Source organism: Mandrillus leucophaeus, unplaced genomic scaffold (assembly GCF_000951045.1).
Source record: "Mandrillus leucophaeus isolate KB7577 unplaced genomic scaffold, Mleu.le_1.0 Scaffold127, whole genome shotgun sequence".
Taxonomy (NCBI): domain Eukaryota; kingdom Metazoa; phylum Chordata; class Mammalia; order Primates; family Cercopithecidae; genus Mandrillus; species Mandrillus leucophaeus.
Genome location: NW_012101098.1, coordinates 992,880 through 1,006,748, shown reverse-complemented (window position 1 = coordinate 1,006,748; position 13,869 = coordinate 992,880). Strand labels below are relative to the sequence as shown.

General features: G+C 36.2%; 1 pseudogene across 1 annotated transcript; it reads right to left on the bottom strand.

Annotated features, from left to right (window-relative positions):
• Positions 1–1,397: 1,397 nt before the first annotated feature.
• On the bottom strand, positions 1,398–3,090 carry LOC105533625 (annotated as a pseudogene). The gene has a single exon (XR_001005141.1). The product of XR_001005141.1 is annotated as a trifunctional enzyme subunit beta, mitochondrial-like (transcript).
• Positions 3,091–13,869: the final 10,779 nt, after the last annotated feature.

The window sequence follows — 13,869 nt, the reverse complement described above, 5'->3', positions numbered from 1 at the left end:
ACCGTGAAGTCCAGAAATTGTAAATGGGACCATCCTAAGTCAAAGACCATCTGTATATTAATTTATATGTATAAAAGTTTTTATGTAAATATATAAATGTATGTGTAGGTATATATAAGTGTATATATAAATATGTATGTGTACATGTATACAAGTTTACGTATAAATAAATGTAATTATATATGATTGATAGGGTTTGGCTCTGTGTCCCCACCCAAATCTCATCTGGAATTGTAATCTCCGTGTGTCCAGGGAGGGGCCTGGTGAGAGATGATTGGATCCTAGGGGTGGATTTCCCCATTGCTGTTCTTGTGATAGTGAGTGAGTTCTCATGAGATCTGATGGTTTAAAAGTGTGGCACTTCCTTGCTCTCTCTCCCTCCCGCTGCCATGAGAAGACGTGCCTTGCTTCCCCTTCGCCTTCCGCCATGATTGTAAGTTTCTTGAGGCCTCCCCAGCCACGTGGAACTTTGAGTCATTAAACCTCTTTCCTTTATAAAGTACCCAGTCTCAGGTATTTCTGTATAGCAGTGTGAAAATGGATTAATGCAGTGATATATAAGTATATTGTATATATTATTATGTATATATATACAATAATTTTACTAAACAAAACCAGGTACATGTATAAAGATGTAGTATATTTTATTTTATTTATTTGAGACAGGATCTTGCTCTGTGGTATAGGCTGTAGCGCAGTGGCATGATCTGGGCTTGCTGCAGCCTAGACTTCTGGGGCTTAAGCAATTCTTCCCCTCAGCCTCTGTCTCAAGGACCTGGGACCACAAGCTTCCATGCCTGGATAATTTTTGTATTTTGGTAGCGATGGGCTGATCTCAAACTTCTGAGTTCCAGCAATCCGTCCGCCTCGGCCTCCCAAAGTGCTGAGATTTACAGGCATGAGCTGCTATGCCCAGCCTAAAGATGTAATTTAAATATGGAGGTGGATATTCATTTATATATTAAATAAAACTATATATATGTAATTACACATAATATACTTAAACTTTATATATACTAATTTATATATAAACATATATAAATTTATATATGTACATAACTTTAGCATATATGTGTGTGTGTTTTTACGTTTTTTCCAATATTTCCCCACTTTAAGGTTGACCACCGTGATATTTATGTATCTAAACATTTTTTGTAAGTTTTCATTGATGTTTAGATTCTGAATTATTTTTCCATAATTAAGTTAACTTATGCACATTGGTTTGTATTTTATAGAGAACACTTATCTTTAGGACACAGATAGGAACAAGTATAATTTGCAAATATTACAAAGATGACTTCCTAATCTCAGCTGACCTCTTTCCCAATTGCAAACACTCATTTAGTCTTTAGCGACAAGAGAGAACAAAAACAACCACCTACACATCTCTGTGTGAGATTCTGGTGGCTTAGAAATCCCTGAAAGAGCAGTAAATCGTGATTATTGAAAAGCTCAGAACACTGGCAAGGCTTAAGTGCAAAGCATGTAACAGAAGGCCACAAGAATTGTTTTCCTAAGACGAGCTAGGAACTATAAATGTCATTTAGGAATGCATTGAAATGCCATTGCCTAGTGTGAGTGTTGCACAGAAACTTCTGGTCATTTCTTCTGGATCTATTATTTTGGATAAGCTTCCACTGTCATAGAATGGCCCTGCCCTCCAGCTGCACAGGCAGCCGCTAAGGCATACTGGTCTCCTTCCTTCTGTAATCTGTTGGCAGCTGCCATGACCAACCTGCAGCCAGTGGCTCCAAATGGGTGTCTCAGGAACAGAGATTCATCCCAGTTATTAGACTTCTCCAAAGGAAGCAATCTAACTTTGGTTTTTCTACCCATGTAATTTTGTGCAAACCAATCAGAATCCATGACTTCAAAATTTGCTAAAATCTTACCTGAGAAAGCTTTGTGAAATTCAAAAGCATCAATATCATTCATGGTTAATTCTGCCTTTTCTAGAACTTTTGGAGTCGCATATTTTGGTCCGAGTAATAGTTGATCTTTTGGATCATGAGACACGTACATAAAATCCCTCAAATACGCCTTCGACTTATAACCCATGGCCAGAGCCTTTTCCTCTGCCACAATCAACATCGCAGATGCGCCATCAGTCAACAAAGAAGAATCTGCAGCTGTCACTGTGCTGCAGGGCTTGATAAATGCAGGTTTTAGTTTGGCCATCTGCTCCAGTGAGGAAGGACAGATGCCATTATCTGTGGTAACTGTATTTTTTCCTGGTACTTTGAAGATTACGACATCAGAAAGGAGTCCTTCATCCTATGCCTTCTTGGCCAGACTGTGAGAGCTCAGCGCATATTCATCCTGTTCCAGTCGAGAAACAGCAAAGGCAGCCGCCAGTCGGTCTGCAGAGTGGCCCGTGGTCTCACTGATGGAGAACTCAGCAACCGTAGGGAGCTCAGGTGCTAGGAAATTCAATTGGAATTTAGAGATTAAAGACAGTCACTGGCCCACAGATTTGGCCTTATTGAGATCAAGCATTAGTTTTCTCATTTTCCTTGAGTGACGAATAGGGACATGGGACATCAACTCGACACCACCTGTCATGGACACATCACAGTGGCCAGAAGCAATCAAACCAACACCTGTGGTCATGGCTTGGTTGGCAGAGATACAAGCCATGGTGACAGTGTGAGCAGGAGTCTTGTCAGAGAAGGCAGCTCCAAGGGCAGCCTCTCTAGCCACATTGCTTGTTTTTACTTCCTGAATAACTGTGCCAAAGATGATATAATCAACTACTTCCTTGGGGACACTGGGCTGATACAACAAACCCGTAAGTGTTGCTCTAGCCAAATCATATGGCATTAGGTCTTTATATGAAGTGCTGACAGCAACAATGGAGTACGAACGCCATCCACGACCACAACATTCCTCATATTGGGTTTGGCTAATGTCTTCTTCATTTTGGTCTGGATCTCGGGGGCAGCTTGCAGCTAGGAGGAACAGCTCCAAGGTCTTATGGAAAATCTGAGGGCCCATTTTGATGCAGTGAGAAGATTTTGAAAAGTGTAAGTCAAGATGGTAGTCATTCTGGAATCTTAGCTGATGTCTGCGCAGACTCCTACTCTGAGCAAGGCTCAGACCCCGTGATTTTACATTTTAAGTTTACATTTCAAAATTGGCCTAGCCATTTTGTTAGCAGTACTTATGTGTATTTCTGTTTTATTGAACTTATTAAGGTTAAAACATCTTTGCACTGAAAAAAATAATGCCTAAAACTTCAAAAAAAGAAGTATATGGACAGCTTCTTCTATGTATCCACAGTATATTAAAAGTTGATTTATGGACACTTTGGAAATTTCAGCGTCTGATTGAAACTTTCCAGCAAGGGTTGGAGTTGTTGCTCTGCTGCAGATTTTTTCTGTATTTCTGTAACAGTCCTTCATTAATCCCCTTCCCCCATGATCATCTCAGCTTACTGTTCAGGAAGTTGCCCTGACGAGCCTCTCTTGCACAAGATGGATACTGCTTAGCTAAAACCCATGGGGCAACACCAACGATATTATAGAGAAATTCTGGCTAAACTAGAGACTTTCTCTGGGCACCACAAATCTTTAGGAAAGAAGTAACTGGCAGGTACTGTCAGAGAAATGTTGGGTAATGCTATTGGGAAATCAAAACATCATTTCTTCATTGACCCTTTCATCAGGTCTGAATTCCTAAAGAAAAAAAAAAAAAGATAGTCGATGCTTTCACTGGTGAGTTTTACACACCCATATGTTTTACTCTTTCCCTTAGCAAAAGCAAAACTACACTAGGCATAGAGATTTACTATCCTGAGTCTCAGTCTCTGCATCCAGTATTCCTATCACACTGCAGTATTTCTATAGCACTAAAATGACAGAAGCACAAAGTGTCTACATTCTGAAGCTGGAGGGCATGAAACATTCATGTCACTGGCCATAGCTATGAGTGACTTTCTCAAGTCTTTTTCTAAGAGAAACAGTGCTCAGAAAGTTATAACCCCACAGCTACTAGAAACAGAAATTCTGTGTCACTAGACTGCTAGTATTTTTCCTATACTTTGCCCAAAGAGCAGCATGAAGACAGAATAAATGATCCATGTTGGAACTACCTGAGTCAATCCCTTCATCTGTAACTCCCAAACACTGAAAATATTGCCATAAATATGATACCTACAATTACTGTCCAGCGTCATGCAAATGCCTGGTTAGCCTGAAATTCAGAAATGTTTTTAAAAAAGTCATAAGTGGACTTCTTACCTTAGCACATCCATGGACTAACCATGGTCCATGGACCAAATCTGGCTCACTACTTGTTTCTACAAATAAAGTTTTATTGGAAAACAGCCATACCCACTCATTTATGTGTTGTGTGTGCCTGCTTTTTTGCTACAATGGCAGAGTTGAGTTACTGCAACAGAGTTTATATAACTCTTAGAGCTGAAAATATTTACTATTTGACTCTTTCCAGAAAAAGTTGGCCAATTTCATAGCACTGTTAACAGTAGTAAAATATAAAGCTGTTTTTCCCCTTTTCTTATACTCTTTCTCAACTTGTCATGTCTTTAAAAAATAAATTTCTTTTTGATGTCATTCTAAGTAAGGAAAAATTTAAAATATTTAGTCACTGGCAAGGTTTTCCATTTTTATCTTTATATTGTGCAATGCCAATTTTGAACTCCAGTATCTGAGCAGTTAACATGTATTCAGAATCACTGAAATTGCACAAGCTGTTATTTTGTAGCACATGCGTAAGTATCTACTGCATTCTTACCGGAACAGGGGAAGTGTGCTATACAAAATGAACTCAGCTGATTTTATTTCACTTCTTGATATGGACTTACTCTAGTAACACTGTACCTTCAGTTCACTGATGTGTAAGGAAGGCATGCAATGAACAGGAGCCTTGGGTTGCCCTCTCATCCTATCCCTCCTATGCATCATTTTCAGCATAAGTGGTTGCCTCACACGTCAAGAAGAATAGGAGATAGGATAGAGTTCTTGTTTGTTCTTGGATATTTTTTTAGAATGTCATTGCTACTTTTCTATATTCGAAGCAAGTTCTAACTTGGACACAAAGGGTGGCCTCTCTGGGCTGCAAGAGCACTCACTTTGGCATAGAAGTTACAGCCTCCTTTTGTGCACACTGTGAATCTCACCAAATTCCCCCTATTGTCAGTCCAGCAAAATTCTGTGCTCAAGGGGCTTCATGAGCATTGTACACTATTGGGTAGCAAACAACAGTGGCAGAAGTGCATACGGTGCATATCTCCTCTGACCACGCGCATGCATGCCTCTTCGTCCATTGCACTCCAGGTACAAAACAAAAATGCAAAGATTAAATCTTTCAGAATTTCAAGACAGCAGTAGCAGACCTCTAAACCTAGCATGGGGCACTTCTGACCCCAGGACCCTGTGCAATTGATTGGGGCCATGCACCTGTGAAGGAGGCCCTGAGTTAGGGAATGGAAAAGTAAATGAATGCTACTCGATTTCTGTTTTCAACCAATACTTTCCTTACTCATGAAAGGAGACAACTATACTGATTTCATGCTAAGTTTTCTAGCACTACTGTACTGTTAGAGAATATATTCTTAAGTTTTGCTTAATTTTGAATGTTATGTAAAAGAATCATACTGTTTGTAGTGTCTTCCTTGAGTTCTTTCCTTGAACATGATATTTTTCAGAGATTCACCCAGGTTGATTCATATTCATGAAGTCTAGGGATCTTCACTGCTGTATAGTATTTCTGTGTAATTGATTTAACACAAATGATTATCCATTCTCTTTTTGATAAGCATGTGTGTGTTCTGAGTGTTTTTTCTGGATTCTAAGTTCCTTTGATTTTCAGTTTTCTGAGAGTTCTGTGCAGGAAAATTTGTAATATTTTATTGAGTTTTTGGCATCTGTTGATAAGTAAATCTATTGAGATGATTGTTTGTATATTAAGAGGGGCAAATTATATTTGAAAAATATTCAAGCACTAAGAAAACTATTATACATCCCTGAAATGAACTTCAATTGGTCGTGATGCATCACAAAAGAAGGTGTTAGAAACATGCCTATAGGTGTTTCATGGTCTAAGGAGTTCCTGAGTGTATATGACATATGCATTCAAGTAGGATTCTTCATTTATGGTTCATTTTTAGAATAGACATTGTAAAGTGACAGTAAACTATCATGAAAGCATGGTGAGAATTTATAATCCAAGTAGATACGAGAGAAGGTTCACATCAATCCATGCCTCAACGTTGCTCAGTGTTTCGGCCAACGATATGGGTAAGAAATGATGCCTCATCGTTAATGAAATTTATGTTTATTTTTTATGAATGAACTTTAAGTAGTTCATATTTTTATAAGATCTAAATGAATACTTTTCTCTAAACCACCTGTTTAAAATATTCCCAATATTTATACTGTAGCATATGTATGTGTGTTTGTGTGTATGTTATTGATATATTTGCTGGTAAAATATATTGAAAATACATTCTCCAAATTGAATATCTCACCTATCAGTCTACTTTAGCATTGGATGGACAGGATTTTTAACTTTAATGTAGTTGAATAAATCAAATTTTACATTTTTGGTTATAGTTTTTATATATTTATAAATATATATATATATATTTAAGACAGAGTCTCACTGTGTGTCACAGGCTGCAGTTCAGTGGCCTGATCTCAGCTCACTGCAACCTTCACCTCCCAGGTTCAAGTGATTCTCCTGCCTCAGCCTCTTGAGTAGCTGGCATTACAGGTGCATGCCACCATGCCTGGCTAATTTTTGCATTTTTAGTAGAGATGGGGTTTTGACATGTTGTACAGGCTAGTCTCGAACTCCTGGCCTCAGGTGATCGGCCTGCCTCAGCCTCCCAAAGTGTTGGGATTATAGGTGTGAACCATTGCGCCTGGGCCAGTTTTTGATATACTTAATCATCCAGTATTATAAAGATATTTTCAAACACTTTGAAATTTTTGATTTTTTAATGCTCCTAAGTTTTAAAGTTGTAATATTTGGCTTTAAGCTCTAAGCAAACCTGTAATTTTTAAAATTTAATTATTTTTTAAAGTTTATCATTTGTACAAGGATGCTTTACCAAAAGAGTTACCTTTCTTCATTCATCAATGAATGAATAAATTATGTTTCCAGAAATATCTGTTTGGGTTCAAGCTTTGTTTTTAGTGATAGGTAAACCTATCCTAGCATCAATATGATCCTCTTCTAAGATTTAGTGATAAGGCATGAAATCTCATGAAACTCATCTCCCACCTTCAACATTTCCAGAAACATTTTCTTGGCATATCTCAGGCAATTGTCTCTCTATATAAAATTTTAAATTACCTTATCAATTTCTACAAAATGTCCTTTTGGCAATTTTATTTAAATTTCATTGAATTAGTAGGTTAATTAGGAGAAAATTGACATCATTATTTATTGAGTCTAATTATACTTTGTCAAGTAAATTTGTTTGTTGCCTTTATAAATTACATGCTAATCTACATTTTCTAAATGATTATTACTATTGAAGGAAAGAAATTGATTTTTAAGTTTGATTAGTGTATCCAACAACACTATTAAATGCTCATATTTTTTTGACCAATTCTCAGTATATTTGTCTGGATTTTTTCTGTGTATTATCTTATGATTGATAAATAATGACATTTTCCTCCTTTTCAATTCATAAAACTCTTATTTCTTTCCTCTTCTTTCCAGCAAAATACAGAAGAGAGGCTCTGATCGAAGGCATTATTGGCATTATTGTGTTTCCTGATCTTAAATATGACAAACATAATTTGCTATAGGTTTTCTTAGTGGTCTGTCCCTTGTTAAGAAAGCACCTTTGAATTCCAGGTTTCTGACAGTTCTGTGCATGAAAAGTTGCAATATTTTATGGATTTGTTGGTATCTATTGATACGTGAATCTATTGAGATGATGGTTTATATATTAATATGGGTGAATTATATTTAAAAAAATATTCCAGCACTAAGAAAAATATTGTACACTCCTGAAATGAACTTCAAGTGGTCATGATGAATATTGTATTTTATGCAATCCCTTTTTTACATGTGTGTATCTGTAATTTCACTTCTATGCTGATGAGTGAGACAGGCCTGGAGTAAATCAGTCCACTACATTCTTTTCAAGGGAACTTGAGTTTGACAGATTCATGCATCTCAACTCAGCATTGTAAACTCTTAACAACGAACCCATCATAGCTGGGACCAAAGTTAAAAATAATTGCTATCTAAGTATCAGTGTTAGAATACATTATTTCCAATGTTTCCCCTCACTTTAAGTTTCTCTGATCCTTGATGTATTTTTTAATTAAATTGGATACACAATTATGACTATTATCATTATTGGATTCATAATATATTTGGTAAAATAATTTCTTTTTAAGTAAAACATTTAACTGTGCAGTTTGGTTCACATGAATTATACTTTGAAGAACCGTTTATATTACTTGCCTAGAGACAAAGTATGTGGGTAGGCAGTTGATCAATATTCTGCTAAACTTTACTTATGAGAGTTTCTATTGAAACAATTATGTATTGTTACTTTTGTTTGTCATTAATTTAGTAATTATATCTTGAAAATTTAGTATGTGCTGTTTTAAGTACTACACAGGCAATATCTATTTATCTATTGTCTATATCTATATTTATCTACCATGTATCTACCATGTATCTGTATCTATTATCCATCATCATGATCTATTATCTATTATCAATTTATCTACCTATCATCTATTTATATCTATCATCTATTCCTACGTATCACCTAGCTTCCCCATTAACATACCTACCCATATCTATCTATGTACCTTATCTATCCATCTTGCTATCTTTTTATATTACACAGAAGTGGTTTATCTTTTAGTGATGGGGACATTTTAGGCACAAAGTATAGATTCTATAAAATCTTATTGAATTGAGTTGAATTAAAAGCGTTTTTTGGCAGAATGTGGTGTCTCATGCCTGTAATCTCAGTACCTTGGGAGGCTGAGGCAAGAGGATTGCTTGAGGCCAGGCATACAAGACCAGCCTGGACAATATAGTGACACATAATAATAATAATAATTAGTCAGGTATGGTGGTGCACACCTGTGGTTCCAGCTACTTGGGAGGCTGCTGCATGAGGATTGCTTGAGCCTGGGAAACGGAGGCTGCAGTGAGCTATGATTGAGCCACTGCACTCAATCCCCATGCCACTCAATACCTCATGCCACTTCAACTGCACACAATACAGGTTCCTAATCGTCAATACTGACACACTTATGCATGTCAACCAGAAGACAAAAAAAAAAAGGTTAATACATTGCTCTATAAAATAGCTTTATTTGGAGAACAAAATAGGCCTTTATAAGCACAGGAAAATATTCTGCTCTTTGAAATCCACTGTGCTTTTCTGTTCACAGATTTGGCCCATGTGCCTATGCCAAAGATTCCGGCAAGTAATATTCTTATGCTCCACCACTGGCCTCAAATAAAACATGCTTGCTCACTTAAAACTCAATTACAAATCCAACTGATGAGAGGGCCATTGGGATGCAGAGAAAACAATATTTAAAAAGTCTAACACTAACAGACAGAATTAACTGAGTCTACATAATTCATCATCCCTGTAAAGATGGCAATGTGCAGATGAATGTAATTACTGAAATTAATTTTTGATTGTGGGTAGAGCGAATGCAAAATTTAGTTTTACATTTTATTTTTATTTCCTTTTTTTTAAATTTTAATAGCTTTTGGGGGTACAAGTGGTTTTTGGTTACATGAATGAATTATATGGTGGTGAAGTCAGATTTCAGTGCACCCAAGGAATGTACATTGTACCTAATGTGTAGTTTTTTGATCCCTAGCCTCCCTCGGAATCAGAAATTGTAAATTAAGCTTTGATTCACAGTTGTAAGAAGCATGGCATGCATATATAAATATAAATATTACATTTATGTCTACATATATATGTAAATAGCTTTTTTGCTCATATATTTTGTTGATTCTGATTAACTTTAGTAATCACAAGAGCAATTTGTTTCCTTATGTCAGAAGTTTAAATGGTAAAAAACCTGTTCTTGTTTTCAGTCTCAAGCAATTTTACAAGACAAAAGATTTATGTGATCTGAAGAGAAAGCAGAGAATTCCAAGCAATCTTTCATGGTATAAAGAGTTAACACAGCAACAAAATCCCTGAAACATTAACCTTATGACATAGTTAATCTAATAAAAAACCATGTAATGCATTGTTCGGTTCTTAATTACACATCACTTCTGAAATGTTTACACTTAGTAAACGTGAAATCACTGGGTCTCAATTTCTTTAATCATCAAATAAATGCAATTACCAGCTTGGTTTTAGGATTAAATTTTAAAATTTTACGTATTCTTTGCAAACTTGCATGCATTATGATTTTATATTTGAAAGCATGTCAAGTAGTTGAAAATTTAACTAACGTGACTGTTAAACAATGAATAGGGATTGATGTATTTTTAAGAGTAGTGAACATCTATTTGACCCACTGTAAAGGTGTAAAATCGAATCACTTAGTTACCACCATAGTGACAGTACAACTTACTGGAGACAGAAATGCAGGCAGCTCTCTTCAGTAGGAACAGAATCATCCTATTCCCTCAAAACCACCTTGTTTAGATGGTTCATTTGACATTAATAAGTGGAGACAAGCCATCATGAGGGGAGACATTTAGAATATATGACTTACACATGCAGATCTCATATCAATGCATTAAAATATTGGCAATGAACTGTCTTCTCCTTCACAGAATGTATGATTTTACCAAGGCAAGTATGGATGCAAAGTTATTTCCACGAGACTGTTTCAGAATTAAAAGGAATTACTAAAGACTCATTTACGCCAATAAAATTAAAGATGGAAGAAAAATGATTCTCACTCTTTGACATATTAAGTTCACATTTCTGAACTCCACACACAAAAAATTATATACTCTAAGAAGGTTCATATAGAAATAAAAAGATGATTACCAGACCAAGAATATCACAGTGGCATCATACTTACAATAGAACACATGAGATTATTAAACATTAGAATCATATTGAAAATCAGTGGAGACAGTGACAGAATGTGATTCAAGTTCATAAATAAAAATCAGCAATGAACGCTCAATGGTTAGAATCCTGTTGAATGGCTAAGATTCTGTTCAATGTTTTTTTAGAAGGTGAAGAAAACACCTAGTATAGCCAGCTTCTCTGAAAAGCTACCACCTCAGTCATCCGCACTGATTAAACCTCTTGATGGTGTACCCTGACAAAAGATTTGCCTAAAAGTGATTAAATCTAGGGGAAGATAAGAATTTCAAAAGCAATGATAAAAATACATCTTATGAAAAATGAAGTGTTAAAGGTGAACATAAAAGAACAGAATGGGCCAGGCATGGTGGCTCCTGCCTGTAATCCCAGCACTTTGGGAGGCCAAGGCCGGAGGATCACTTGAGGTCAGGAGTTTCAAACCAGCCTGGCCAACATGGAGAAACCCCGTCTCTACTAAAAATACAAAAATTAGCTGGGTGTGGTGGCACATGCCTGTAATCCCAGCTACTCGGGAGGCTGAGACAGAGGAATCGCTTGAACCCAGGAGGCAGAGGTTGCAGTGAGCCTGGATCATGCCACTGCACTCCAGCCTAGGCAACAGAGCAAGACTCTGTATCAAAAAAAAAAAAAAAAAAGAATAGAATAGAATAGATGGGAATTTCATAAATGCATAAAGAGATAAAAGATAAAAAAGAGAATGGGCAAATAGATTATTTAATGAAAAGGAGTAATTATTTAATTATCCTTACAGTAAAACTTAAAACCAAGAAACGCAAATATGAAACAAAAGTGACACATTATAAATCAAAATGAATAATAAATGCAAATGGGAAAAACATACATAAATTCTGAGATTGTATGTTTCCTGTAAGAAGACAAAGATTTTTATCTTTCATTGAACATGAGTGATGATATGCTGACTTCCCTAGGAATCTGTCAGGACAGTCCTATTTTTTCCCTTCCTCTTTGTAGTGACTGGGGTAGTCCCCGCCTTCTTGGAAACTGGGTGAGATGCAATGCCTCTTCACAGTGTGTCGGGCAGGTCCACCCAACACCTGCACAAACACTGAGACCAGGCCACTTTATTCCTGCACTCAGTCTTGCAAGGCTCAAAAGGTTTAAAGATAGCAATGATGCAAGGGAAAACATATTTAAATAAATAGGTAGACATTCAATGCTAGACTCTTACAGCAAGTAATGAAATGGGATCTGAAAATATTATAAATGCATACAATTTTTGATCCAAGTGTATTTTATCAAAAAAGTAACAATAGGAAAAAAATTGACCAGGCACAGTGGCTCATTCCTGTAATTCCAGCACTTTGGGAGGCCAAGGTAGGTGGATCATTTGAAGCCAGGAGTTGGAGACCAGCCTGGCCAACATAGTGAAACCATGTCTTTGCTAAAAATACAAAAAAATTAGCCGGACATGGTGTTGCACACCAGTAATCCCAGCTACTTAGGAGGCTGATGCAGGAGAATCACTTGAACCCAGGAGGTGCAGGTTGCAGTGAGCCAAGATCACGCCACTGCACTCCAGCATGGGCAATACAGTGAGTGGGATGCCATCTCAAAAAAATAAAAAAAAAGAGAGAGGGAGAAAAATTATTTGTGTATAGATAGGTGTACACACATATAGTGTGTATGTGTATGTTTGTTTGCATAGAAAGAGAGAGATACAGATGTGAATATTTATCACCTATTGTACTAGTCTGTCTCTTAAGTCTATTATTTGTCTACCTTTTTATCTCCTATCCATCCATCATCCATCATCTATCTCATCTCTCAAATATGATCTATCATCAATAATCTATATTTCATAGGTATCGCTTAAATGTTTTCTATTATCTAACCTTCAATCCATCCATCATTTATCTATCATTATATATTTATCATTATTCTAAATTTTATGTATATTATTCATATATCTTTTCTACTATCTTTTTCAATTACCTAGTTATCCTGTTTATCTATTTATCAATTATCTATTTTCAACAGTCTGTATTCATAGCTATCATTTAAATATATTTTCTGTCATTTATTTATCCGTCCATTCATCATCTAGCTATATCTATTGCCTTCCTCAATTATCTAATTTCATATCTATTAATTAAATAGCATTTCTGTTATCTATCCATCCATCCATCATCTATCTCTCATCTATCTTCTATCGTACATCCATCATTTATCATCAGTTATCTATATTTTATATCACTAAAGTATATTTTCTATTATACATCTATCCATCTTCTGTCTATTAATCTCATCTATCTATTGTATCTATCCACAGAAACACACACAAACATCTGAGTAGTACCGACTATCCAGAGATTATGAATTTCAAGGAGAAAGGGAAGAAGAAAGAGTAAAAACCCAAGGCATTTTCCCAAGGGGCCCCACTCCGCAGTATTCCACCCACATCTCCTAAAGTGGGACTAGATGGTGTGGGTCTGTGAGACAGAGAAGGCTGAGTGTTTACTGCAACTTAATCAACAGAAAAGAAAGGGGAAAAGCAAGTAGGCAGTGTATTTTGAACAGCCATTCCCCAGGGCCTGTGGACGTTGTCAATTTAGGTTATGCAATTTTATTTGCCCAGTTCCATTCAATATCTCTATTCATTGACATTAATATTGTTTTTTGTTGTATTTTTACTTTGTCATTTTCAAAGGGAGATGATGCTTATAGAAGCGAATCCTTATGACTTTATTGAAGATTTTATGACATCCCTCTGCTACTGAGTTTCTGAAGGAGAAAATACTGTCTCTTTCAACATAAGTCCAAGTTTTATGTAATAGGACAATTTTTGGTAATTTTACTCATTTTCT